The sequence below is a fragment of the Numenius arquata genome, chromosome 7 (assembly GCF_964106895.1).
Source record: "Numenius arquata chromosome 7, bNumArq3.hap1.1, whole genome shotgun sequence".
Classification (NCBI taxonomy): Eukaryota; Metazoa; Chordata; class Aves; order Charadriiformes; family Scolopacidae; genus Numenius; species Numenius arquata.
This window is the reverse complement of record NC_133582.1, coordinates 26,962,640-26,989,559: the sequence shown is the minus strand read 5'-3', so window position 1 is coordinate 26,989,559 and position 26,920 is coordinate 26,962,640.

Below are 26,920 nucleotides of genomic sequence, written 5' to 3'. Positions count from 1 at the left end.
AAGTGGAATACATGACCAACTTAAAATGATTTGTTACATGTTTTGTGTTAAATGCATTAAGTGTCTTTTGTCATGATGTTTGAGTCTAGACTTCATTGAAAAACAAAGCTGCTTGAAACCTTCACCTATCGGGAGACTGGCTCACATTTCAAGTAGGTCATACAGCATTTCTTCCTATACCTGAAATTCTGCACACTGGTCTTCAATTATTGCTTATCTCAAAGTTTTTAGGATAGCTATTCATTTTGGGTTTGGTCTACCTTGGAGTCCTCAGTGGATAGACTCACGATAGTAAAAGCACTTGACTTTATGGATAGATGACTCAAGAAGTGTTTCCTTTTTAAGGTGTCTTTAAAATAACTTCCTTCAAATTATAGAATCTGGAGGATTCTATAAAAATGTGAATGTGTATAAATATGGTGAGTGTGGAAAATATGTGGATAAAAAGACCAATTTAAAAATAGAGTTTAATTTTCCAGGACTTAGAGTTCCTATAGAAAAGATGCAATATTTTCAAGTCATCAACAAGGAGAAAATGTGCAAGCAGCTGGCGGCTCAGCCTTATCAAGGGGACTATTTATTGTCAAGGCATCTGTGACTTGCAGACTTGTCAGGGGACTGAAGTTAAGGTGATGAGTGGTGGAGGTCTAGGAGCCTTGGTGAGGATCAGAGCACGCTGCCTGTGTTAGTCTGTACAGCACTTTCTGTCCTACCCTCATGGTGCTGTGCCTAATCCCCATGATGCGACAGCTGTGACTGTGGAGCTTTGACAGGCAGTTTCCTGTACGAAAAAAATTCCTTACTGAGGCTGTCTTCCATTTCCACTCAATAAAGCAGGCATTGGTTAGATGGTGTGGAAGAAGGCACCTCTTGTAGGGCTCCCTGCCAAGCTTTCTGGGAGCCAGATATTAGTGGCAAGTGAGTTTATCTAAAGTAAGCCCTTTATTGAAGCACATGTGATGTGAAGAAGCTTTAACTTTTGTTTGCTATGACACTTGAGAGCCTGTCACAAACCAGTAAATGCTTTGGTGTGACATGTGGCTGTTATTGTCATGTGTGTGAGACATAGATGTGGTCAATAACCTTCCTTTCACATCAAGGTCTGCTTTTGTTTCAGGCAAAAACCTATCTGTTTTTCTGAAATCACTCTGATTACTCTTAATGCTTTTCCCCCAAACTAAGAATCAAGAGTTAAACTCATGTATTGTAACAGGTAAAGACAGGGGAATTTAATTTTCAAAACATGTCAGACATCTATTTGAAATTGGGAGCTAGGTCCCTAAATATCTTTCAAAACCTGGAGCTGTGCGCCAGGTGGAGAATCAGCATTTAAAGAATATTTTCACAAAGGAAGCGGAGCTTCTTAGTGGAATTATTTCCTTTAGCAAATAGTTACACAGCATGAAGAAAGAAAGCAGAGCCAGCATCTTGCACAGAGAAAGCATGCTTAATCTTCCCTTCCTCATGCCTCTTCCAGTCCTTTTTTTGCTATAGATGCATCCAGTCCACATCATGGTGCTGTGCATTGAGTGTAGCAAACTAGGTATCCATTGGTCTCTTGTTGGCACCGTACTGCAGATTGGAGTGAACACTTTGGTGTGTCCCATGAAAGGCTGAACCATTCTTACATCCTTAAGTAATGTTGATATAAATCTCATAAATACACCGAACAAGACTTATTGGCCTGAAGAGTTAGTCCAAGATAATGTCAGAGGCTCTTAAAAGCAGCTTGTTAGTATGATATGTCAGGCTCATGTAGCTGGATGTTGAACCATTTTATCTGCAGTTGGGGTCAATACCCCAGGAAATGGACAGGAAAATCCCATCAGCTACTAATGTCTGAGTATCAAAGACTGGGCAACATTCCGGGTGGGGAAAATTCTATCCCCAATCATCTTTCAAGATGGTAGTGACACTGCAGATTCTGGGTATTTCACTGAATTATTTAGAGTTGGAAGGGACCATAAAGATCATCTAGCCCAACTCCCCTGCCGAAGCAGGATTGCCCAGAGCATGTCAGAGCATGTTACTCAGGACTGCATCCAGGTGGGTCTTGAAAATCTCCAGAGAAGGGGACTCCACCACCTCCCTGGGCAGCCTGTTCCAGTGCTCTGTCACCCTCACCATAAAGAAGTTTCTTCTCATATTTGAGTGGAACCTCCTATGTTCCAGCTTGTGCCCATTGCCCCTCGTCCTCTCACTGGCAACCACTGAAAAGAGTCCAGCTCCCTCCTCCTTCAACCCACCCTTCAGATACTTATAAGCATTGATAAGGTCTCCCCTCAGCCTTCTCTTCTCCAGACTAGAGAGTCCCAGCTCTCTCAGCCTTTCTTCATAAGGGAGATGCTCCAATCCTTGAATCATCCTCGTTGCCCTTCGCTGGACTCTTTCCAGTAGTTCCCTATCCCTGTTGAATTGGGGAGCCCAGAACTGGATGCAGTATTCCAGTTGTGGCCTCACCAGTGCAGAGTAGAGGCGGAGAATGACTTCCCTCGACCTACTAGCCACACTCTTCCCTATGCAGCCCAGGATTCCATTGGCCTTCCTGGCCACAAGAGCACACTGCTTGCTCATTGTCATTTTGCTGTCTACCAGGACCCCCAGATCTTTCTCTTCATGTGAGTAATGTGGGGTAATGTGTCAGGAATCACTGATGGTCTAGAGCAAATCTCCAAAGTTTCCTTATCCCAGACTCTGGGGACATGTGCAATGCACAAACAAGTTTGCAGTGTCTGGGAGGGAAAGGAAACTTTCTAGACAGGTGCAGTTCATCAGTTTTCAAAAAACTGTAGCTTCTGCTTAGAGATCAAACAACTGCCATATGGTGCTGTTTTCCTATAGCACCAACATATTTAGCTCTGTCAGGGGAAGTCTGGGGAACTGATTCTTAGTGGCCACGTAGGATATGGCTAAAATTGGAGTAAAAGACTAGCAAAGCACAGAACAGCTTTGGAGAAAGGAGGCTGAATAGCAAGTGCGGGAGGGAGTGATGCAGTGTGTTGCGTAGGGAAGGAAGTACTGCTGAATTTGACCTCAGAATTTTATTTTATGAAAGCCTGTCAGCTGCAAAGATACAGGTGAAAAAAAAAATTAATTTGTAGAGACCTTTAATATATTTAGACTCTTCCACCAAGCTCTGAATCAACATTATTTCAGTTTAAAAAAAAAAAATTTAAAAATTTGTATGCTACTGCTCTGGTTCTCAGCTGTAAGACCCAATCTGCTGCAGTAACAGCCCATCTAAGAGAAAAATTTGGCTCAGAACCCTTTCACTTCTGCAACACCCACTTCTCATTTGAGTGTTCAAAGTTTCTGTGAAACATATATTTGAAAATTAGCTATTAACTGTACACTGTAGTATTTTTTTCTAGTGGCAACTGTTGCATAGTACATCTGCACTGTGATAAACTTTCTGTGGCACCTTAAATTTGTCTTGTTATTGTCTATCAAGTCTTGTTAATGCTAATCTTGTTCCAGTGCTGACTCAGTTGATGAGCATAATTTTGTGATGTAGGCAGCCCTAATTTGTGATCTTCTGGGGTTTCACAGAGTATCCAGAACCTTCCTCAAAAGCCATTTTTCAAGTGACTAAGACAGCCATGAAAGATCTTTGGGCTTAAGGTTGCTCTATAAATGCAAAGTAGCACTTACTATTTGGGCATTAAAAATGCGGTTTTAATTTTGGCTTTATCAGTACTTCATTAATAAAGTGATCCATGCAGGAACCATTTGTTACTCTGCGCTCCTAAGCAGCTTACTATGTCACATTAGGAAACAAAAAAAAACCCTGAAGCTTATAGTATTAAAGGCAGCCTGAAAAATACTTTTTCTCGTCTCCCTTCTTTCAGGCTTTCTGCTTCAGTAGCTCATATTGTAGTCATACTATACTTCGAGTGACTTGAAAGCATCCATAATGCTGCATCCCTGGCACTGTAAGCAAATAAACTATTTTTGTGCAGCAATCTGTAAGCTGCACTTCAAGAAACATTTCCTCATCTGCTGACAGGCACTCAGGGAGGTTCAGTGAGGATTGAGCAAAGAAGTCACTGGCAGAATGAGGGAACTTGCCTCGTTTTCCTTGATGCGTTAAATTCAAAGCAACCAGAGGAGGGGTCTAATGGCAATGGGTTTTCCCTGTCCGGCTATCAGCACTTGGAGGGAATGGTTCTTCTGTTGTTTTTAGCCACTGTTGTCCATGGTTCATATTTGGTGTGTGAGCCCCAAAGAAGTGAGTGCAAGGAGGAGTGGGGAAAGGCAATGGCCTTGCAGGACGGCTGGTAGACACATGGCAACACAACCTGCTGAAGTGCGTGAAATGGCGTGTCAGGGATGGCACCTTGAAAAATAGCTTGGTGATACAGACCACTCAAACTTTTCAGCGAGTCCTACTCCAAATTTGCTCATTTTACAAGTTAGGAGACAATTTTGGCTTAATGTAGTTAAGCTTTAACCTGAAGAATAAGTTGCTTTCTCTTTGCCTCTTGTATCATCTCTGGTAATAAATGTAGTGTGTGGACACCTTCATTGACTTGCTGGTGACAATGCAGTCAGATGAGGGCTGGCAGCAACAGGCTCTTCCCTGGAGTGACTTGGCACCAAGGTTAACAGTACGGAGGATGTTACACACCTGCAGGATGTAAATGAGGGCAGGGTGAGCTTTCACGTTAAGCTGGTCTGGTTTGTCCATAGATCTGTCCTTCCTGGGCAAAATCCTTTCCTTCCTGGAAAATTGTGAGTCCTCCTGCCCTGAAGTCACAGCTGGCATCCAGGAAAGTTGCTTTTTTCTTTGCTTTTGTTTCTAAGCAGTTTCTTGTAACTCTCTTGGGATTTAAAGTTGGGTTTATTGAAGTTTCATGTTCTTTCCCTCCCGCTCCAGTATTTCACAGGAACCTTCTTCTCTTTTTCTGCCTTCTGCTAAAGAACAAATCGCTTTCCCCTGCACCATTGGAGCTGCAGTTTGCTGTGCTCTCTTTGTGAGAGACATTCAGAGACTGGAGGATTGGATCAGACCTTTTGAAGACTCTCCCCCATATGCCACTTTCAAGGCTTCAAGGCTCACTTGCTTTTTAGCAAGTCAGAGTTGACACCAGCTTACTTCAGTGCTGATGAATGCCTTCCCCTGACTACTTGGTCCTTGTGAATGAGCTGTTGGCAAGCATTCCTGACTGCAGCTACTAAAGCCTCAGTCTCCCTCTGTATGGAGGTGCACAAGATGCCTTTAGTGAGTCCCTAAAATCCATTGCTGCAGTTTCAGAAGCTTGGTTCATCACAGGAATGGAGCAGTCTGCAGAAGGCAAGTTCACTGAACTGATGTTAGAGCTGGCTTTGCTGACACCCACGGGGAATTGATGCCTGCAGCATCTCACAGCATAATTTGTGAGCTGCAATCGGAGGTCTGGTGTCCTGGTTAGCTCCAGTTAATGTAGGAGAATGGCGGTACTGTTATCTAGGATAAACTTACCCTGCATCCTAAAAAACCCAGCAACACTCCCCCAGATGAGGAAAAGCCAGTTTAGGCTGAGATCTTTTTAATACTCATGTTACACTACTGACTCCAAGTTCTTAGAATTGGTTTGAACTGCAGCTGAAGAAGGAACCTCGAGGTGGAAGAGAGCCCCTCTCCCTCACAGCACAGTCTGGCCTGGGGTGGAATTAACCTCTTTGTTCAGTGCAGAGGAAAAAAATTCAAAGCAGGCCAGGCTTGACCTACATTTGATCCTTGCAATGTGCAAGTTCTGCTTCCTACTCTTTTTGTCGTGGTGACCTTTTGTTCCTAGGAGGTAGGTAAGAACTGCTTTGAGGCATCACTGTATGTTTTGTACAGCAAAACTTTCCTTCCAACAGCGAAGGATAATTTGAAGATTATTTCACTTACAGGAAATCCCAAAGTCAAATTAAAAGGAAACTTGTCTTTCAGAAGTCTTCAAATATCATATGATTAGATCTCTCTTTAGGTTCTGACATTATGGATGGGATGATTGCCATTGATATCTCATATGTGCTGTGTGCTTCAGAATAGGATGTTTTGCCAAACTCTCTCTTGCTGCCAATCAAATTTCAGTGAGTGGGGAAAGAAATGTGGTCTGCTTTGAAACTGGCAGGGTGAGGGAAGGCCAGGGCACTGGTGTTTTAAATGTCAGATGTTATGGCCGAGAACAGTATGGATATTTTCCTCCAGAACTTTGATAGCCACACATAAGGGCACAGAGAACAGAAATTGGCTATTCAGAGGGCAAAGAGAGGAGATTCAGGGTAGTGTATGGTAGTCCGAGGCAGAGATGTGCCAATGTGTTTTTTTCCCCTCCCTTCCTTCTGTTTTCTGGATGAACGAAGGCATGGGCGAGCAAGGACTTGAGGAAAACTGTTTGGGGTTGAATAGGGCACCTGACCTGAAATACAATATCTGCATTTATCAAACGGGGAACTGAGGCTTAAAGAAATTGGGAGAGCCATTCACAAGCCCTAAGTGATGACTCTTTCCTGCGTGCTCCCCACCCTTTTCTTAGCTGCCACTTACCCCCAAGCTGCTTTGAGTCTTTACCTGACGGAAATGGTCCGAAAGGACCCGAATTTAAGGGGAACACAGGCAGCTGCCTGTGGCCATGAGCCTCTTCCAATACCACTGTAGCTGATGGTGCTGTGTTTGATTTATTCCAACAGGTGCATAGGACCTCTTGCATAGCTCATGAGAGGAGTCAATGGCATGACATATGGGCAATATTAGAGCTTTTCAAGGGTGTGATCCACCAAGCAGTGACTAGGCCTCTTGGTGTTCGTCTTCTGTGATTTAACATGAGAGAAGGATGTGCTCTGTTGCTCTGTAATTACAAGTCCAAGGATGTGTTTTGTTTTATTTTCTTGATGGAGAAGGTGCAGGTCAAGATGGGCAGAAGTGGCTGCTGCTAGCAGCTTGCCCACTGCAGAATAAGCTACCTGTGTGGTAGCACAGTATATATGCACTAGCTGGTGTGTCGTGGTATTTGCAAACATTCATCACAGCTGATGCTCTGTGGAGGAGAGCAAAAAATATGTGTAAGCCCCAAGATGTGTGCAGGCAGCAACATCTTCAGAAGGTTCCATTTGTAGCAGGACTCGGCCATAAAGCTGAGCTGACCTATTTTACCTTGCTGGCTCCTGACACAGGCAAAATGCTATTCAATTAGAAATTATTTTCATGAAGGCATTCAATGTCTTTTGACTGGGTTTTGTTGGCCAGCCTTTCTTCCCTTTTGCTAGGCAGTCTACCCAGGGGAACTCATCAGAGCAGCCGTAGATACCTGAGGGGCAGAGAGCAGCTTGACCTTATCAGTGGATCTGCCCCTTTTACTTGAAGGATGTGAAGGTTACCAAGTCAAAGGTAGGAGACGGCAAACAGCGCTTGCTGGAGCGAAACATCAGCTTTGGCCACGTTGTTCCTCCTGCACAGTGAAGTGAAGCAGGGAGCCGTGACTAAGACAATGGTGCAACTGTACAACTCAAGGCTTTCTTATAATGTTAAGAGGGCTGAGTTAGGGTTACCTGAGCAGCCTTGGTCTTTGTGCATCCCAGCCTCTGAGAGCTTAATTAGTAGGTTTCCATGTCTTCTCTGTGCAGTTCTTTTTTTTTTTTTTTTTTTTAAAAAAAAAGGATGGGAAGGAACAAGAAATCAATAAGCCTCATTGTGTGGCATTGCATTTAACATTCACAGAGGGGCTGAGACCTTTTGATTAGCTTTAGCTGCTTTTATGGACTATCAGAGCAGTAAACTATTGAACACCTGGGCCAGGCATGTGAGACCAGAGTGTCTTTACTAATGGGTTTTGTGGCTATAGGGTGATGTTTGCCTGCCTCTGTTTCCACTCCAGGATCCTGTAGGTTAAAGGGTCTTTCATATCTGATCCCTCTGGGGCTGGCTGTGACCCTGTCTGTTCCAGGACTGCTTCTTTTCCCTCTTCCTTTCCTTTCCCCTCTCGCTGCTTGCCCCATCCCAGGCTTTCAGTCCTGCTAGTCCCACGAAGGTGGCCCTGAAAAGGTTTGCTTCACTTATGCTGTGGCGCTGTTTAGTTTTCTTTTCACTCCATAGTGCCTCATGCTTCTAAGCATCTATGCTCAGATCTTGCACTTCCTTGTGTCCAACTCCTGCTGGATCATGAGCAGTCAGCACAATTTATTTGCTGTGGAATATAACTTGTCAGCACATTTTTCTTCTTTAACATGAAAAGTCTGAAACTAGTGCAGGCAGTACTTCCACTAAACTTTGTAATTTGCGCTTCCAAAGCATCTCCCTTTGTCCCTCTCTAGTGGCCAGTACACAAGCAGAGATTTATGAACTTCTATTACTGAAACAGTTTGCAGAGTAGATGGGCTTGCTATCGAATGTTGTGATTGTCCCTTGATGATAATCATCCAATGTGGAATATCAAGTTATGGCTGTGAAGGAGTAGCGAGTCAGAGCCTCCATTGATACCAGTCTCTTCAGTCCCACTGAAGACAGCACAGCTACACCATTTCACACCACACATGGTGTGTGTCAGTCTTTATCTGGCATCTACAGCTCTAATAGGAACATATGTTTTGCTAAATTAAGAAGGAATATTTTTGTGCTTTAGTACAAGCATACTAACAATTCTGGCTTATTTTAAGGATGTGTCTTAAAAGCATTAAAAGGGGCATAAAATAATAATATATGTAATTTACCACTGTGGAGACTGTCAAGTGTTATCATGCTACTGGCATTGTATTTAATACGTGGGCTGCCAAGAGGCATCGCTAATATAATTTGCATTAATATACAGAGCTTCTTTAAAAATTAATTAGCCAAACTAGAGCATCATGTGCTGAGACTCTCAAACAGGAGAGAAACACTGAAGCAGTAGTGAAACAAGCAGTATCAAAGCTGCTTGGAAAGCTGAGAGCGGCTAGAAATATTGCCCCGGCCGTTCCCACCTGCCCATCGCATCGTGATGGGGATGCAGACATAAACTGACAGCGTGAAGCATTGCCATGGAAAATTTTGAAGGAAATCATAGATTTGGACTGGACCTGGAGGCTGTTGTGCTGCTGCCAAAGGCTGTTGTGTTGCAGCTGTAAGCTGGAAAAGCTGTAAAGAAATACAAGGAACCTGTTAAGTCACCAAAAGAAAATGTGATCTTTTTTTAATGTTCTCCTAGGGGCTGGGAGGCACCAGCACTCTGCAACTTATGCAACATACGTAAGTGTGGGTCACGCGTTTATGTGCGAGCAAGCACCCAAGGCAAATATGTTGCAGAAGATTTGCATAGGTCAAAATGTCCAACGGCAGCAGTGAGGTGTTGCGGAGCTTATCAAGGAAGGGTGATATAACCCTTACCTCAAAGTCAGTCCCTTTATTCTTGTATTCTTTCATCTGCCTGCAAATGCGATGGCAGACTGCCTACTTGGAATGCTGTTTACTTGGCTGATTTACTAAATTAGCAGTAGATATGCACTTTCAGTGTCCAGCACCTTCAGTTTCTTCATGTGTGGAAGTGGCTGGAGATGCATTTTGCTACTCTTTATGGAGGTGAAAAAGTGATCTTTTACTCGTCAAGTGTATTGGATACCTTTTGTCAGAAGCTGAACAAAGTTAATGATATTTGTGCCAACACTTTGGCGGGTGTGACCTCCTCCTCTTTTGTATTTTAACCCTGTTGGGTTATAAGTCTGAGCTGTGGTATGGCCATGAGGGATCTGTTCTTGTGGCCCATGGGCATCCTTTGTATTAGCTGAGTGAGAGAGACAGGCTCAGCAGTGCAGTGCCATACCTGGGCTGGGCAGAGCACTGCTAGCAACGAGTTTCTCTCATTGCTGAGCTCTTCCCAGTTTTACCAGCTTTCCTACCAAGAACTTCCACCACCTATAGATATTTTCCTCCCTTAATACCTGTAAGTGAATGCTCTCTCTCCTGCTATCTGTTAAAATTATGAATGATTCCCAGCCTTTTCATATACTGTCACCCTGAAGATATCTATAAGCTGTGATCCTGTTCCTTTTGAGCCAAGGCAGTGCCATCGTTTCTATTGCAGTCACATATGTCTCTGTGTCCAATTTCAGGGTTCATAACTCAGCAGAAGTTCTGTCTGGGCTGGAATTTGGGAAGTGGAGTCTGAGATTGGGAGCAGTTAAAAATATAATCAAATACAGTTATTAACTGTCATACTTACAGAAGAGCAAGGGAGATTAACTTTTTTCACCACAGTCTGGCTACTTTTAGTAAGTTAGTTTTTGTAAGTAAGATGAGTTTCAAGCAGTGCAAGCTTTTTGCATTTGCCACAGCTGCTGTCCCCCTCAGCATCTCCATCTGCATGATGCATTTGTACAGCCTCGAAAAGGGAGCTCATATTCAGACACAGCAACCCTGGTGGGCAGCCAGCTCTGGGCCAAAATACTGTAGGCTAAACTGTGACTGAAGACTGTAAAAGTTGCCCCTCTTAGGACAAGTCCTACAGTTTCTTCAAATCTAGACCTGGACAGTACTTTTAGGTTCTTCTGCTCTCCATGGATGGAGAGGAATGCCAGTCATAGACTCCAAGAGTGGTTTGGCTTTTTTTGTTTTAAAGGAGGTTGTTACCATGAGATCTGACATATTTAATGAGCACGTGTGTTTCTGATGTATCGTTTCAGATCTGTGTTTATTCATTCAATGGTCTGCGTTACCTTCCACTCCCCAGCAAATCAAATTATTAGCGATAAATGCTTAGACTGCTGGTAGCATCTGAGGATTCACTGCACAGAGTGAACTCAGGGGACGTGTGTGTCCCCTCAGGAGAGCTGAGGGGTGGTTGGCAATGAGAAAACACCTACAGTCAGTTCTGCAGCAAATGAGACACAAATCAAATGTTTTCTCACCAAGCAGGGAAACTCAAGGGGCGCGTTTGTTGACCAGGTGTATTGAGTAGCAGAAGGGGAAGGCAGAGTTGGGGGGAGTATGTCAAGGGATCCTGATTATCATCCAATGTGGGATGAAATGGTTTCTGCGTCAAGAATAGAAACTATAAACCACAAAGGATATTGAAAGCTGGAGTCCAGCTCAACCCATCTCCAAAGACAGGCTGAAAGTGCTGCAGTGGGTCTGAGGAGTGAAACGAGTCAAGCTCTAGATCTAGGAAGGTTTTCCTTTTATATCAGAATGAAAATAGATACTTTTCCTTACTGTCTTTAGCTGTGCTGGTGTGCCTGGTGGGTGAAAAAGGGCTGAGAGTGAGATGTTCTGGAGGGCAAGATGCTTTCTCTGCGAGAGAGGGATGAGGCTCTTGGGACGGTGTTGCACATCCTCAGTTGCTCAGTGCAATTCACTGAGGATAAGGTTGCCATGCGGGAAGCAGTCGCTTTGTGCTACCATTGAGAATATTTACCTTGTTGGTGCCTCACTGTCTTTGATTTCCCCAGAAGCAAAGAGAATTCTGTAAGGTGTTTCTTTTTCTCACTTTGTCCCTGAAACATAATTGTTTTCAGTGCTTCAGGAATCACGTAGTTTAGGAAGAGCTTCCTAGGGAAAGCAGGTTGCGGAGCTGAGCATGCCAGCTTCTGCCTGCTACGTGCCGCACCCCGAGACTGAGTCAGGAGCACACAAGGAAACACTGATCTGATGCTGTGGCAAGTGCCTGCAGCTCCATGGGCATTTAAGCCATCAGAGGGTCTGAAGCAGTGGCAAAACATGGTAGCAGAGGACTGAGGGTGTAGCTAGTGAGAGGTAAATCCTTGCCTTCCCCTCTGTTTCCAGAAGCATCAGTTGTTCAGCCTCGGTTGTGCTGCCAGGTCCTATGTTCAGCCAGGCTATGGGACAGACCTGGCCTCCCAGCAGCAAGGGAAGTGTGAGTCCGAACCAGACATCACCCTATGTCTGGAGCAAAGCTGCTGATGTCCCTGTGCCGGGGTGGCAAGACCCCACACCTTGGGGTTGCAGTATTGAGGGATTTGGCAGCATGATGAGAAGGAGAGATATGGGTCAATGGAGCAGGCATGTACCCTTGAATTATAACCTGATCCTTAGTTATATTAAGGACAAAACGGAGGTCGAGTATTTTTGTCTTTATCTTTTATTCTTTTCCCCAGGTTTCAGTGATGCTCTGTTGTTTCTCATCCAGGCAGCTGGGGGCTGTGTGACCCTGGCCATCACAGGCCCTCCTGTCCTTAGGAGATGGCAGCAGGCTTTGCAGCTGGGACTTAAATCCGTGTGCTAGCTGAAACTCCAATAACACTTCCCTTTGAGCCAGTGTCTCTGTGGGAGCGTTCTCCAATACAGCTTTGGTACTGTAAATACTAGAGATATTTACCTTCTGTTTCAGGGGAGTGAAGGCTTTGGTATTCCAACATGATATTTATTTCCTTCGCTTGGCTTAGCCTTTATTGGCTCTGGGTTGTTGGACGGGGGGGGAAGGGGAGCAGAAGCAGATTTCTGCTCATTTTCTCTGAGGTGCATGAGGTACCACCTACACAAGCAGATGGCCTTGGAGGAGATCCTCTCCAAGGAACACTGCTGACATTGGATGTGGCAGAAGTCACAGTGCAGAAATATTAGTAGCAAAAGCACATTGCAGATGTTACCTCAACTCACCATCAATTTCCTCCCTCCAGAAAGGCCTCTCTGATTAATGCTTGTAGCATAAGGAAGAGAGACTGTAATACGTGGATCTCATAAGCAGGGAATCTGTCTAATACAAACACTGCTGTTGAGGCATACATTGACCCAGAGGCTTTTGTGGCTGTTTGCTGGTCCACGAGAGCTGTGGACAATCACTCTGCGTAGAGTTGGAGACAGATAAAGACAGTAAGGGCACTGTCCCAACTAAGGCAGGGCTGGAAGAAGGGCCTGTTTCTGGATTTCTCATGGCCTTTTAAATTGTCTTTTTTTACAAAATAAGGTCATCAAAATTTTTCCATTTTCTATAACAGCATGTTTTCAGAGCTCACCAAACAATATATGACTCTCTGAAAATTAAATACATTTTTTTTATCAAAACCCAGATATTTTTGCTATCTCCTCCCCTCCCTGCTCCTAGTTTCCCACTGGAAATATAGAATACTTAGAACAGAAACTAAAAATACCACTAGATTTTTAATGCTGGTTGAAAAGCCCAATTGTTTGTTTTGAATGGTTAGTTTTCCTTGTCACTTAGAAACAGTTGCCCAAAGCATAAAATTTAGGCTTGGCCTGCCCACGTAACACATTACCATGCTGATCATCTGTTAGCCCTGACCATCCATGGCCTCTTGTGTGGCCACAGAAGGTGGGTGCAGGCTCAGTGCCATGCTGTAGCATGTGATGGAAACATTCCTGGGTGCCACTGACTTTCTTACCCTGACCTGCACCCTGAAAATTTATAGAATCATAGAATAGTTAGTCAGACAGGACCTTAAAGATTATCTAGTGCCAACCCCTCTGCCATGGGCAGGGACACCTCCTACTAGCCCAGGTTGCTCGAAGTTCCATCCAACCTGGCCTTGAACACCTCCACGGATGGGGCATCCACAGCTTCTCTGGGCAACCTGTTCCAGTGTCTCGCCACCCTCACAGTAAAGAATTTCTTCCTACTATCTAATCTAAATCTCCCCTCTTTCAGTTTAAAGCTGTTACCCATTGTCCTATCAGTGCACTCCCTGATAAAGAGTCCCTCCCCATCTCTCCTGTAGACCCCCTTTAGGTACTGCAAGGCTGCTATAAGGTCTCCCCAGAGCCTTCTCTTCTCCGGGTTGAACAACCCCAGCCTTTTCAGCCTCTCCATAGGAGAGATGCTTCACCTCCCTGATCATCTTCATGGCCTCCTCTGGACTCACTCCAACAGGTCCATAATTTCTTCTGAAACACATGGCTGGAGCAAGAAGGGCTCCTGGGCGAGGCTGAGGTGTTGTGCAGACACTGGATGATGTACTTGCTCACACAGGGAGCCACTGGCAGTGCCAGAAAGTGAGTCAGGTCTCCTCTGCTCCTTAAATTTAGACTTGTCAGCCCTCATCTCTCTCCGCAGCTTTGTGAAGCGTAACAGGATCCAAGGTAGTTACAAAACAATGTCAAAGGTGTTAAAATAATTACCATAAAAATACATCTGTTTTCTGCAGTAATGCATTGAAATGCTACAGAGCTCTTGGAAACCAGAAGCGTGGCACCCAGCTGCTGGAGCCTGTCTTGTGTAGACTTGGAGAAGTCTGCTGAAATGGTAGGATTTTCTTTCCTTTTATAATCATTTTTGTAGGCAGTTAGAAAAACGCAGTTCTCTTTCCCATGTGATGCAGATCTCAATCTAGCTTCTAAATCCTTCTAACCTGATTAAGGCCTTAAGAATTTCAGCTATTGAAAAATATGAGGGTTTTTCATATAAATATCTTAGATTAATGTCCTCAGTGCAGCAAATAAAATTAGGTGCCTAAGTCTTATCTCGGGAAATTCAAATAGCTCAGCTTGTAGGGATCATTCAACCCTACTAAAGGCTTTAGTATGTGTATGTATGTAAATACAGTTTACATATAAAACTCACATATATGTAAATACAGTTTATGTATGTGGTAGTTTACAGCAAATCTTGAAAAGAGATTTTCTTTTTACCTTTTTATGATGTATAGTTGGCCAAACAGAGCCTGATCTAACCCAGGCAGTTTTGAGATGTCTGTTATCTTCGTCATCCTTTGGATCACACCTTCACTAAAGGGAGGTGAGGCTCAGGGTATATGGATGATGATTGCAGAGATGCATCTTCATCTATGATAACATTTGCTTTATGACATGTACTGGAAAGGGTGTTAGTACAGCAGAATACAGAGATCCAGGACTCTGATAAATGCACATGGCGCTTATTTTGTGTTGGAGGAGAGTGTTGCAATTTCCAGCTAGTTACTGTGCTTTTATGCCAAGCCTTTGTGTGCAGTTCGTGATACTCTGCTTTCTCAGTGCCACACAGCCAAGGGGTATGTCCACCCCAGTTCCTCACCTGTGCCCTGCCAGCCACAGGGGTCATTTGGGCTCCCAGAGCTATGTGTCCTCTTGTGGTGGGGACAGAGTGGAGACACATCTTGGCAATGTCAGCCTGTGAGAGCAGGAGAGGCCAAATCAGGCCAGCTTTGAGCCCCATGGTGGAACCAGCCTGGTTCTGGGGACCTTGGATCTTGGGGAGCCACCACACTAAGGAGGGAGTATTGAGCTTCCTTGTAAGTGGGAGACCGTGATTATCTCACTCCTCCTGTGCTTATTTCTTCACTATCCCTGGGTGTACAGCCCTGGGGTTTGGCCTTTGAGTGTGGTGCATCCAGCATGTCTGCAGAGCATGGTTAAACCCAGAGCAGGAGAGAGGAGCTGCCTGGGGCGAAACAGATGTAGCACCAGCACAAGCAGTGATGCTCTCCATGCTTTCCCTTCCCTGCCTCCCAACACTTTGTGGAGTTGTAAAGGTCAGAGCACTTAAACTCACCAAAGGAAATGCAGTATGTAGTATTTGACTTTTCAGAAATACAGCGTGGTGGTGATTGTTAAACTTGCTTCGTCTTGTGTACCAACAGCCCCTGCAAAATAACGTGTTAACAGAATATATTTAGAAGCAGATGGTGAGGCAGAAAGCGAGCACTGGAGAGTGGCTGAATGCTGCAATCAGAGCGCCGTGGGCAGGTCTCTGCAAAGCTGGAGGCGAGTGGCCAGGGCTGTTCTGCAACCTTGGGGCAGGACATGTGGACAGGGTACAGGGATGTCTGCACGTAGGGAGGGGAAGGAGGGTGAGAATGGGGTGACAACTCTGTTAAGGACGTGTCTGCAGGATCTCCTGTACTGTTTGTCCCTCCTGGGGACAAACCTCCCTGGTAGAGTGGTGGCCAACCCTGGCAGTGCCCCTTGAAACCAGCCCTGGGGAATTTGGTTGCTTTTGTTGGTTGGTGCTGACAATTTCCAGATCCTGCTGCTTTCATCTGAAGATGTGAATCCAAGAGATTCCTGTTACAATGTATGAAGTGGGCAACACAGTCAATCAAACATCTGGGTTATTTAGAGTTGGACATACTGGTATGTTTTCAGCTGTCCCACAGTGATATTTGCATTTTGGCAGCAGAAATGCAAATTGTAATCCTCCCAAAGAACCAAATCACTGTGTGTGCCCTAGTGTATTCAAAGTACAAGTTTCCTCGAGACATTCCTGGTTGCAACTGTGAGATAATCAGTGATCACTTTTTGAAAGTCGCAAGATTCTGGGTGATTTGTCTTTTCCCATGGAAAAATACTAGGATATATGATCTCAGTATGCAGTGGTAGCAATGGAGGAGCTATTGACAGAAATAGAGAATACTCCTGAGGATGCTTGCTAGCTGGCAGCTGAAAACTTGTCTGCTGAGCTCTCTTTTGGGTAACCAAAGGAGACTGGCTGTTAGCAATGGGAATTTGAGAACTGTGACGAGCGCTCTTCCTCCAGTGTGGGAATACCAACTGGCTGCCTGTTCTAGTGAAAGGAGGGCCAAAAAAAGCTGACAGCCGTGGAGAGGAAGAGGCAGATGCAAGAGGGAGAAGCATACGGCGCTGGAAGTGATGTAGCGGAAACGCCACTGAGAGCGGAGGAGAAAACCAGAACGGTGCACGAGGTATAGCCTGGGAGGGGGAGAGATGGATGCAGCAGAGAGGTGAAGCCAGACAGGCCTGATGGGTTTCAGCAGTTGCAACAAGGCAGGAGGGCATGAGGGATAAAGCAATGCCAAAGGAAGGATAAAAGCAGGTAGCAGAAACCGAGGAAGTCTGTTCCCCAGCAAAAAATTACAGCAGGAGTAGGCCACTGTGCTTTTGCCGTCCAGCTACACTAGAAAATTCAGAAAGAGATCCTTGTGGATGTAATTTAAGAGCCTTTTGGTTGACCTGAAATCTCCAGATTATTCAGAAGCATCTTGAAATGCTGGGGCTGAGCGTGGGGGGTTGGTTCTGTTAAGACTTAGTTCTTGTACTGTCTTCACATCTGTGGTATTTATGGGTAAAAATAATTCAGTACAAATATAGTTGTGTCTGTCTTTAAGAAATCAAAGTTGTTGTGATGCCTGGGGCCGTGACAGAGAGAGGGCTAGAGAGGTGCAGGCAGAAAGCTGCTGCTGTAGAGAGGCAAAGAAATCTGGAGTTAAAGAAACCAGCTCCAGCATCACACTTGCACCCAGCCCCTCTTCACTGGACGCGCACTAAATCAGCACATGCTCCCAACAGCCCCTTCTAAGATATTAATTAGTGCGCCACCCTAATAAGGAACAGAGAATCGTGTTTCAGTGACGATAAGCCGAGCCTTTCTGTTTGTTTCAAGGCAGGCTGCCTCGTACTGAGCTTTCAGCCACTGTCGCAATAAGGGATGGAAGTGGATGGTGGAAAACTGGCGGAGCTGTGATCTCCTGTTGGAGAGCCAGGAGGCTGTAAAGGCACTCTCTGTACGGCAGCAAAGCACAGCCAGCCAAAACCTGGAGACATCCCCCAGCAGAGCAGCAGCAGCGAGCTCTCCGGAGAATCCCTGCATCAGCCTACTGCTTTTCAAATCTGGTCAATAAACATTAGATGAAATGGATATTTCTTTGTCAGTGTGTTTATTTGAACTTCAGTTACACTGGGCAGTAGCTGGGAGCCATAAAATGTTTTGTGCTGGTTTATTAAAGAGGAACTTTAATTACCTTATTAAGAATTGACCGTTCTCTCCCAGTACCTGAAAGTCAAAATCTGTCAGTGCAGTTCAATGATGGTTTCTTGCATCCTGAAGAGCAAAAGGCCCAGCACTACTGCTGAGATGGTCCAGAATATACAAACTCTCATCACAGCGAGGGCATCCTCACGTCTCCTCTCTGCAGACGCCATCTGTCCGCTGTCACTTTGTGAATGGGATTTGAGGTAAAACAAATGTGCTTGAATGGAAAACCAGCTTTTGGGTCTGGAAGCAGAGCACTGAGCTCCTCTTTGGTGTTTGATTTGAGTTTAAAGGCAAGTGTAGGGTAGAATCATAGAATCGTCCAGGTTGGAAGAGACCCTTGGGATCATCGAGTCCAACCATCTACCCCACACTACAAAGTTCTCCTCTATGTCATATCCCCCAACACCACATCTAAATGTCTCTTAAACACATCCAGGGATGGTGACTCAACCACCTCCCTGGGCAGCCTATTCCAATGTCCGACCACTCTTTCTGTGAAAAATTCTTCCTGATGTTCAGTCTAAACCTACCCTGTTGGAGCTTGAAGCCATTCCATCTTGTTCTGCCATTAGTTACCTGTGCGAAGAGACAAGCACCAACCTCTCTACATTGTCCTTTCAAGTAGTTGTAGAGAGTGATCAGGTCTCCCCTCAGCCTTCTCTTCCGCATACTAAACAGTCCCAGCTCCTTCAGCCACTCTTCATATGATTTGTTTTCCAAATGGAAATGTGGATCATTGTGGATCACATCATCCTGGAAACAGGATGATGTGTTTGGAGGCGGCTTGCCACCTCTGCTGGGATTAGGAAATGGAGAATCCTGCAGCAGTTTAATTCAAATCTGGGGGACCAGGGAGGCAAAGCACAGGCAGTACTGACCCTGAACTTGTGCTGTTTCATACTAGACCGTGAATCGGCAGCTTGGCTACTTGAAGGGAAACTTGGTTTTGTGGCTGTGGCCAAATGACAACTGCATAAACAAAGCAGAAATGCTGCTGAGCGGTTCGGTGTTTTATCTGGGCTTCCTGAGACCTTTCTCTTCAGTGACTCAGGCTCTTGTTCTTCACACACTCAGAACACACATGCACACAAAGGATGTTCAGGCAATCTGCTTGTGGCAAATTTGCTTTCTTTTTTTCTGTTATTTGTTATTAATCCTACTAAGCCAAATGGTATAGATTTTACTGAAGGGGGAAAATTGCTTGTTGCTCTCCAAGTAATGAAACCTAATAAAGTCTCAGCGTCAGAAGGCATAATTACCAGCTATTAACCCACCTCCTCACCTAAAACCAAGCACCATAACCTGAACAAGGCATCTCTCTTTGCCCTGCAGCCTAGATGATTAAAAAGACTCCTTCTTTAAGAATCAGAACTTGCATCATCTTGGAGAAATCCTCCACTGCACAACCCTTAAGCCCTTCCCTGGGGACCACAGAGCAGAGAAGCATAAGGCAGCAGAGCTTGGCACGGGATGTTGAACTGGCCAAAAGTCATACAAGCAACAGGACTGACGAGGAATTACCTGTTTTAGGGGCTACTATCACCTGTTACTTTTCAAAGAGCTCATCAGAGAAGGATATTTACTTCTCTTAAGTATCCCATGAGTTAATCATGGCATTGGTGATTGTGTTTTTAACTTGTTGCAAACACTGGTCCAAGGGGATAGCCCAAAAAGAAAGAAACAAGCTTATATTCAAGATTTAATTTAGACTGTAAATCCTCTGGTGATCATAGCTGATGCTTCTCTCTCTGAGCAGCTCTGAGTGCCAGGGTCTTCCTTCAGAAACACAACATCCAGAAGCTACTGGTGTTAGTTAACCGGTAATAGTGGCAGGAGCCACAGAGTCTGCGAAGCAAAATCAATGGAGCAGGATCTAAAAGCTGTACTAAGTAACTCCTCAATAATCATAAATCTTGTTACCAACAGCTATCAAACTGCTTTACGGTGGAAATGATGCCCTCACTTTGCAGAGGCAGAAATTCAAGCATTGAGGAATGAAGCCATCATTCCTAGAGATGCAGGAGAGAAAAAAGGGTCTGGATTTCTGGGTCGGTATGTTATCCACAGGGCTGCATTGCCTCCCTCACGTGACCAAGCGAATCGTCATGGGAATAGCCTGCTGGCAATTTCCAGCTCTCTGGTGGGCGCTTTAGGGAAGCGTTTCCCTCTGGGCCCTGCTGAGCAGTGCTGGGCCATGGAGGCTGGCCACGATGGTGCCGAGCGGCACCGTAGGAGCAGGTTCAACACAGGGCTCACAGTCTGCCTCTTCAGCCAGGAGCCTGCTTAATGGGTTTTGTCACTTCTAAACTGGTCTCTGCACATGCAGAAGCAGAGCAGTTTATGCGTGGTTTAAAGATCTGTTTTGCAGCAGGTGATGGGAGCAGCGGAGCTTGGGAAAAAAACAGCGCCCGTTATACACATGCAGCAGTCTGACACCATCCCTGCTCTCTTTTCACGGTGTTTATCTCCATAAAAAGGGCAGCTTTTGTCTTGATTTATTTAAAAAGCACATCAGGCAGGGATTAGAGAATATCCCCCCCTTCGCTCTTCCCCCAGAGCCCCGCAGAGGGGCTGGCTGAGCCCCTGCAAGAGGCAGTCTTTTCCCTGGGCCCTTGGTGGGAAACAGAGGCCTGATCTAAATGTGAGGTTGTAAGCAGCAGCAGATGGGTCAGGGCTGTTTCCCGGAATTACTTCTGGTGCAGGGAAAAATTCAAGTGGAAAATCCAGGGACCCGGTTTCAAGCCAGGGCTTTTAACCCTCACCTTACCCTTTTTTTTTTCTTCTAATATGGAAGTCTGTAAGTTGATTAAACCTGATGTGAGGTAATGAGGGCAAATCAACTCTTCCTAAATCATTGTGGTGTGATGAAGCAAGAAATCCTTCCCCAAGTGACATGCCTTATGGCTTCAGAGTTTGTGTTGGGGACAAAGAAGGGGAAACCACAGGCTGTCACTACGCTGGTGTTTTAATGAGGATGAGAGTGAGCTTTTGCAGAAAAAAACAGGCTTTGGCTCATCCCAAGCGCCCTTCTCTCTGCCTTGGCTTTGCAACAGCAGAGGGCAGCAGAGATTGGAAGAAAACATTGCTATGAAAATTCTGCAGCAGTGGCCCGAAAGGTGGAGAAAAATACTGCTCCTCTATATTCGCATGAGCGACCTGCCTCAGGAGCTAGGGGTGGGGACAGAGGTGGGTGCGTGTCCCCCTGGTCCCTTGCCGGCCAAGAAGTGCCGGTGAGGGCTCGCCCCTGCACCGCTGCTGCACTTTGAAGGAGTGCAAATGTATTTCTGTCCTTCTGTCCTATGCTTTGCACCAGGATCTCGCTCCTGTCAGCTGGCTGGCAGAAGGAAAATGTATTGGTTAAGTATTTGCAAGGAAGGCGAAAAGCCGTTCAGAATGACATCTGAGCCCCAGGTCTTGCTCAGGGCTGCGAAGAAAATAGAGCATGCAAAATGCTCGGTCCCTCTTGTCTGGCCGAGGCAAAAGCCTCGTGGAGGGAGCTTTCCCCCGACAGTGGCTTTTATTCATGGCATGTGGGCAAGCTGCCCCTTTCCCTCCTTCTGCTGCTGCCTCCACCACATCCCAGGAGCAGACCTTTGCTTCCCTTACGCCAGCAGACTTGTTTTTCTGCCTCTGACATTACCAGCAGCTTTCTCTCCGCTTTCTCTCCGCTCTCTTCTCTTTTCTCTCGCTCTCTTCCAGCCTTCCCTTCCATGATTAAAGCCTGTGGGTTATCAAACCAGCAAAGGGACAGTGTGAGCACCAGGTTCCCGCCAAACCCTGGCCCTGTGCTCCCCTGCCCACCCAGGGATCAACATCAGCAGCAGGCCCCTGACCGAGATGGTGCCAGGAAGCTTTACGTTGCCTCCTTAGATTGATCTTGGGCAAATGTGCAATGGAGGGCCAAATTTTCACAGCAGGGTTAAACACACAGCAACAGTGAGTGCCAAAGCACATCGCCATCATCCCATTTCTTAGGCTGCTGCAGAGAAGTGGGCTCTGCCCGTTGCTTTCTTGGGGCATCACCCAGCAAAACAGTCTGATTTTTACCAGAAACGGAAGCCAGGGGGCCGGGTAGAGACTGCCCCCAGCTCTGCTCCGCTGTCTGCCTGCGATCTCCAACACCGGGGATTTCCTCACAAAGTAATTCAGCTTTACGGATGGGGAAAGCTACTTGCTGGACTGTAGCTCCCCAAAACAGGATTATTAGGCATCCAGTTATTTGTGTTGTATTGCAATTATTACTAGTAACTTAAATGATTATAACTTGTTATTATTAGAAGCTGCAGCGGAAGGAAGGCACCAACGCTTGCTTTTGTTTGGAGTGAACCTCTCACTGAAGCAAAGCTGTCCGCCAAGGACTTGCAGGTATATATTTGGCATATATTTGAAGGATTAAACAGTCTAAAATATCCACTGGGCTGCTGACTGCTTTGGCACAGCATCTTGCCTGTTCAGATGTGACTTTCAATTGTGCCTTTCACTTGCGCTTTATTTTTTTTGGCTTAGGTTATTGCTTCCAGGCAAATTTCTGACTGTTGTCAGTACCCCAGGCAGAAAACCCAGTGAAAAAGCACTGATGTCTCTGCTGCTGCAGTGTAAGCCTTTTTAAATTATAAGGTATTTTTTACTACAGAAGGAAGGAGCAGGGTGTTTCTTGCCTCGCTGTGCTGTGATGGTGTATAACAGGGTAGCGTCTTTCCTCCTCCTTCCCCCACACTCACCAGGAAGTCTTTGCACCGATCCCGATGATGCTTTATGTGGGCAGGGAGCACGAAGGGAGGTCGGTGCTAGTGCATGCTGGCATGGGCCAAATCCCAACCTGCATGATTATTAAACTCTTTTTTTTTTTTTTTTTTTGAGTCTTTTCCTAGTGCCTCTCTAATGCATATTCCCAAGCAGTCCCTAGATATGGACCTTCATTCCAGAAGTTGGCTCAGCACCATCTTTACCACAGTTTCTCACTGCAACGGAGTTTCACACTGAAAATGTTGGCAGAGTCAAGTAAACAGAACTGTCCAAAGCTCACAGATTTTTTGTTATTTATTTTAGTGAAAACTATTAATGGCAATTCTGAAAAGTCTGTTAGAACAGACACATTAAGGATGGAGTTTATTTTCTTTTCTTTTTCTTATTTTATTTACGACCCTATCTGGAGCTTGAAGGAAAATGGTCAGTTTTGAAGTTTTGATTACAAGCTTTATCAAAATTTTATTTAAGAGGAAAACATTTCAACATTTTCCAGTGTTCTCCAGCAGATCTTGCTGTGAATGCTCAAAGCTCATTTTAAAATCGGTTTCTGTAAGCAAAGCAACATACATCTCTGAAATTAATTTTCGCTGAATATTTTTTATATTCAGGAAAAGTTCCCTCCCACAGTTGTTCACCGAAAGCACACTGCATGGGGTTAGGAGCCTGGCCTCAGCAAATTCATTTTTAAAAAGATGCAAATCAGTGTTTCAAATGCAGATGGTGCCTTTCAGTACAAAGAGAGAGGTTTTGCTGTCAGAGGGTGGATATCCCTTGTTTGCTGAGAAATTAAAACCTGCTGGCCCCAGTAGGCACAGTGACTACACAAAACCGTTGTGACTACACACAGTGACTACAAAAAACCATTGAACTCTCAGACTAGTAAGGAGAAGCCCCAGCTCCTGGCAAATAACAGCCAATTCAAGCCATCTGGGAGAGGGAGGGCTCTGCACCTTTATAAATGTGGTCCCCACAGCTAGGATAGGGGAAAATGGTGGGGGAAGCAAGGGGGCAAGCAGCCCTAGTGAGCTGAGAGTGGGGTGCTACCTGGAGGAATAAGGTATTGTGAAGGGGGGCTAAAAGGCATGAGGGGATGAAAGTCACAATGAAATGGTTCTTCAGCTGTGTCTTTTAAGTAATGGTTGTATTTCATTTCTTCTTTTTTTCTTTAGTAGATGCCAGGTCACTCTGGCCCATCAGATAATAACTGCTGACAGGCATTCAGAATTAATAGGCAATTTGAAGCTGCTTTTGGCTCATGTGAATGTTTCTGGTTGTCCCTCTGTAATGGTTGTACAGCTCAACAGCAATTCCCCGCGATGTGCCAGGCTTCTTTTGTCTTCTTTAGTCACCAGGTAGGAGCTGGATTGCACTAAATTAACAGGCTCCCATTTTTATAGTCTGTTCTTTGTCTTTCTACAGCTCTCCCATCTTTCCCTTTTGGGGTACCTGGACCCCATTTCTCCTGTAAGCAGGATATCATAGGCTGTGGTAACTGGATAGAGGTAGAAGCTCCACAGTGTTTGATTTCCCTGCAAGCCCTGTGCTACAGGAGAAGAGCTGTTGGGTTGTACAAGCACTGCTGGTAGCAGGAGAGGGCTTACCCAACCCTTTCAGGAAGATCACACTTGGCAATATGCTGTTGTTTTATTTTATTTTTTTCTTTTTTTTTTCTTTTCCTTCTGGGGGTCTCCAAGGCTTATAATGACAACATACCATGACAGCCTTGTCCCAGTCAAGTCTGTGTGCCGGGGGGGGGGGGGGGGGGGGGGGGCAGAGAAAATCTTACTTCCTCCATCCCTTTAAAGACAATTCAATTCCTCTTGCTGGAACCCTTCCCTGATTTGTTACTGCAAATGAGATGTTCCTTGGAGTTATGGCAAGGGATTTGTAGCAGTAGTAAGGCTAAATTAAATTTCCCGGGGTTCAATCTCAAACAATTGATAAGCTGGGCTATTTAGGAGCCATTCAAAGGTCCTAAGCTGTAGCCATATTTATTGCCTCCACGACACTTACAGCAGCTCAAGAATTCTGCTTTTTATTGCCTGTTTTGGGTTGGCATAAGAGCACGGATTGCTGTGAATAGAACAATGTTTGTGTTGCAATTTGCCTTCCAAAAACCCAATTGTGAATGGTAAATGCATTAAAAATTAGGAGAAAAAGCATGTTCTTATATTTCAGTCATAAATATTTTTTTCATGAAACATATGGTAAATTGGGGGGAAAAACACGTGCTGGATGTAGGAAACCTGTAAAATAATCTGAGGACAGAGGTGAGAGGACTTCTTGCCGAATGTATCTCATCTTGTGGCTTTTACTGAAGCTGTTGTCATATGGAAGTGATGATTTGTTGCGCTGTTTGCTTGGCATAAGGTAACTCTGGCTGGGTCTTTCTCCCAGATTAAAAGCGATAGTGGGGGCAAACTGGTGAAACTAAACAGTGGCTTAGAGAAGTCTCAAGGTCAGAGGAACCGCACAAAGGGACACACTGTGCATGTTTGCATTTTGGGTAGAAATGTGTGGGTTGCTGGGGTGAGGGACATGGATGAAATGGGGAATTCAGGGTGTGTGTGTGAATCCAGCTACCTCCATATGTGAGAAGAAAGGACCCCAATGGTGATGTGGGTTTTTTTGTTTTGTTTGGTTTTTTTAAATGAAACTAGAACTAGCTCGAGATAGGCCTGAGGCAGCTGATGGTTCACTGAGGTCTTCTCCATTAAATATCTCTTGGTGCACAGTGACTCTCGTGGCCTGTAGTATCTGATAAATTTAGAATCTGTTATTCAGCGCTGGGGCTTCCTACATAATGAGGAGCCTTTGAAAAGCACTCTGGAGTTAAAGAACTGAGTTTTGAGCACACAAATGTGTGCCAGTGGTATCTACAACAGCAATACCCAGCCCCAACTAATCTCATGTGTTTTGCAAGTCAGCTAAGAATAGCACATGCTGGAAATCAGGGGATGAGAAATCTAATTGCCCGCGTTCTGCCATGGAGTGGTGTGTGAAGCGCTTCTGGGTGTCAAGAGCAGCTCGCCTGAGGTACCCACAGGAGTCTGAAACAATACTTGAAGACTTCACAAATGTCTTGAACTTTAAAGGCAAATCACAAAGGGTGACTTAGGTTAGATTACAACCTGATTGTGAAGCAAAAGTAGTAGACGACTCATCTAGTCGTAGGTCGTGTAGATGTGCAGAGTTCATCTTTCCTTTTCCTTTCCGTGTTGCTGCCCTCTGTCTGCTTAATTTTTCTGTGTTGGTTTCTCCCTTTGATTTATTTTTCACCTACCTCAAGAGACTGAGTCACAGTCGTAATCTGTTTGAACTCCCACCTGTGAGTTTCCTTGTTCTTGGTAAGTTTCTTTTGACATCCAACTGATTCAGCTTTCCAGAAGGCTCTCTCACTTGGGAGAGCGGTGCTTTGCTCTCTATTCCAACCGCAGCAGAGAGCACAACAACTTGGGGCAGGGACAGAAATCCCCAGGACAGAGAGTCCTGTGTAATGTCCCTTGTGTCTGTTTGGTATATGTTTCTTCTCTTGCACAAACGAGCTGTCTCCACAACTGCATATGGTAGAGTGGCTCACCTTGTCTTATCTGTGATGATGCTTTGTCTCGCCTCTTCTGTCGTCTTGCTCCTGCAGAAAGCCAGTCCCAGGCTGGGGGCTGGATGGGAGATGGGGTGGCAGCCTGTGAGACAAGTTCCCCAACTCTTTGGCCAGCCTGCTACAGAGAAGACCAGGGAGCTGCTATGAAGAAGCCAGCAGGCCAAAAGAGCATCAACATTTCTTTCTACTTGGCCATCATGTTATGTACTGATGGTGAAGAGCTGAAGTGCAGCTCTTCAGCCTTTCTTTTTGTGGGACAACACGTAAAGACTGTGAGAGTGTGCAGCCTGTTCTGGCTGGGATGAAAAAGCACAAGGATGATGCTCATAAGGATTTCCCATGGGAACAGAAAATGGCTCCCTCTTGGAGCCCTCTCCTCCAAACAACCTTTCCAGAGGCTACTCGCCAACAAGCCTAATTCTATAACATGTTCTGAACTGAGGCAGGAGACACTGCCTTCTATGACTAACTTTTACAGTGTTATTTTTGTTATTTAAATCATCTGCAGCCAGCAGAAGTTTTATGCTGACGGGCAAAGACGATATGCTGATATTAAGAATTCCAAGACAGCTGATATTTGAAATGGTATCTCACTTGCCTGTGAAGTCTTTCTTTATACTGAACTATTAAAATGCTAAACATATCAGGATATTTTCTCAATGTAAGCAACTTGTCATAAACTACTTGTGCACAACCGCATTCATACAAATAATATGTTCAGTGATTGTATTTGAAAATAGGATCTCGCTAGATATATCTACTTGCTTTGCATTTGTCTTGGCTATCTACTAAATATGACATTTACATGTGGATGTGCAGCCAGGGTGAAGAAGGGATCACTGCAGGCAATGGGGTGTCTTTAAGAATGTGACCATGCAGGCTTTCCCCAACAAGCTTCCACTCTGCTCTCTTTGCACCTACGCAAATCCAGGCATGGAAATCCCATGTTGCA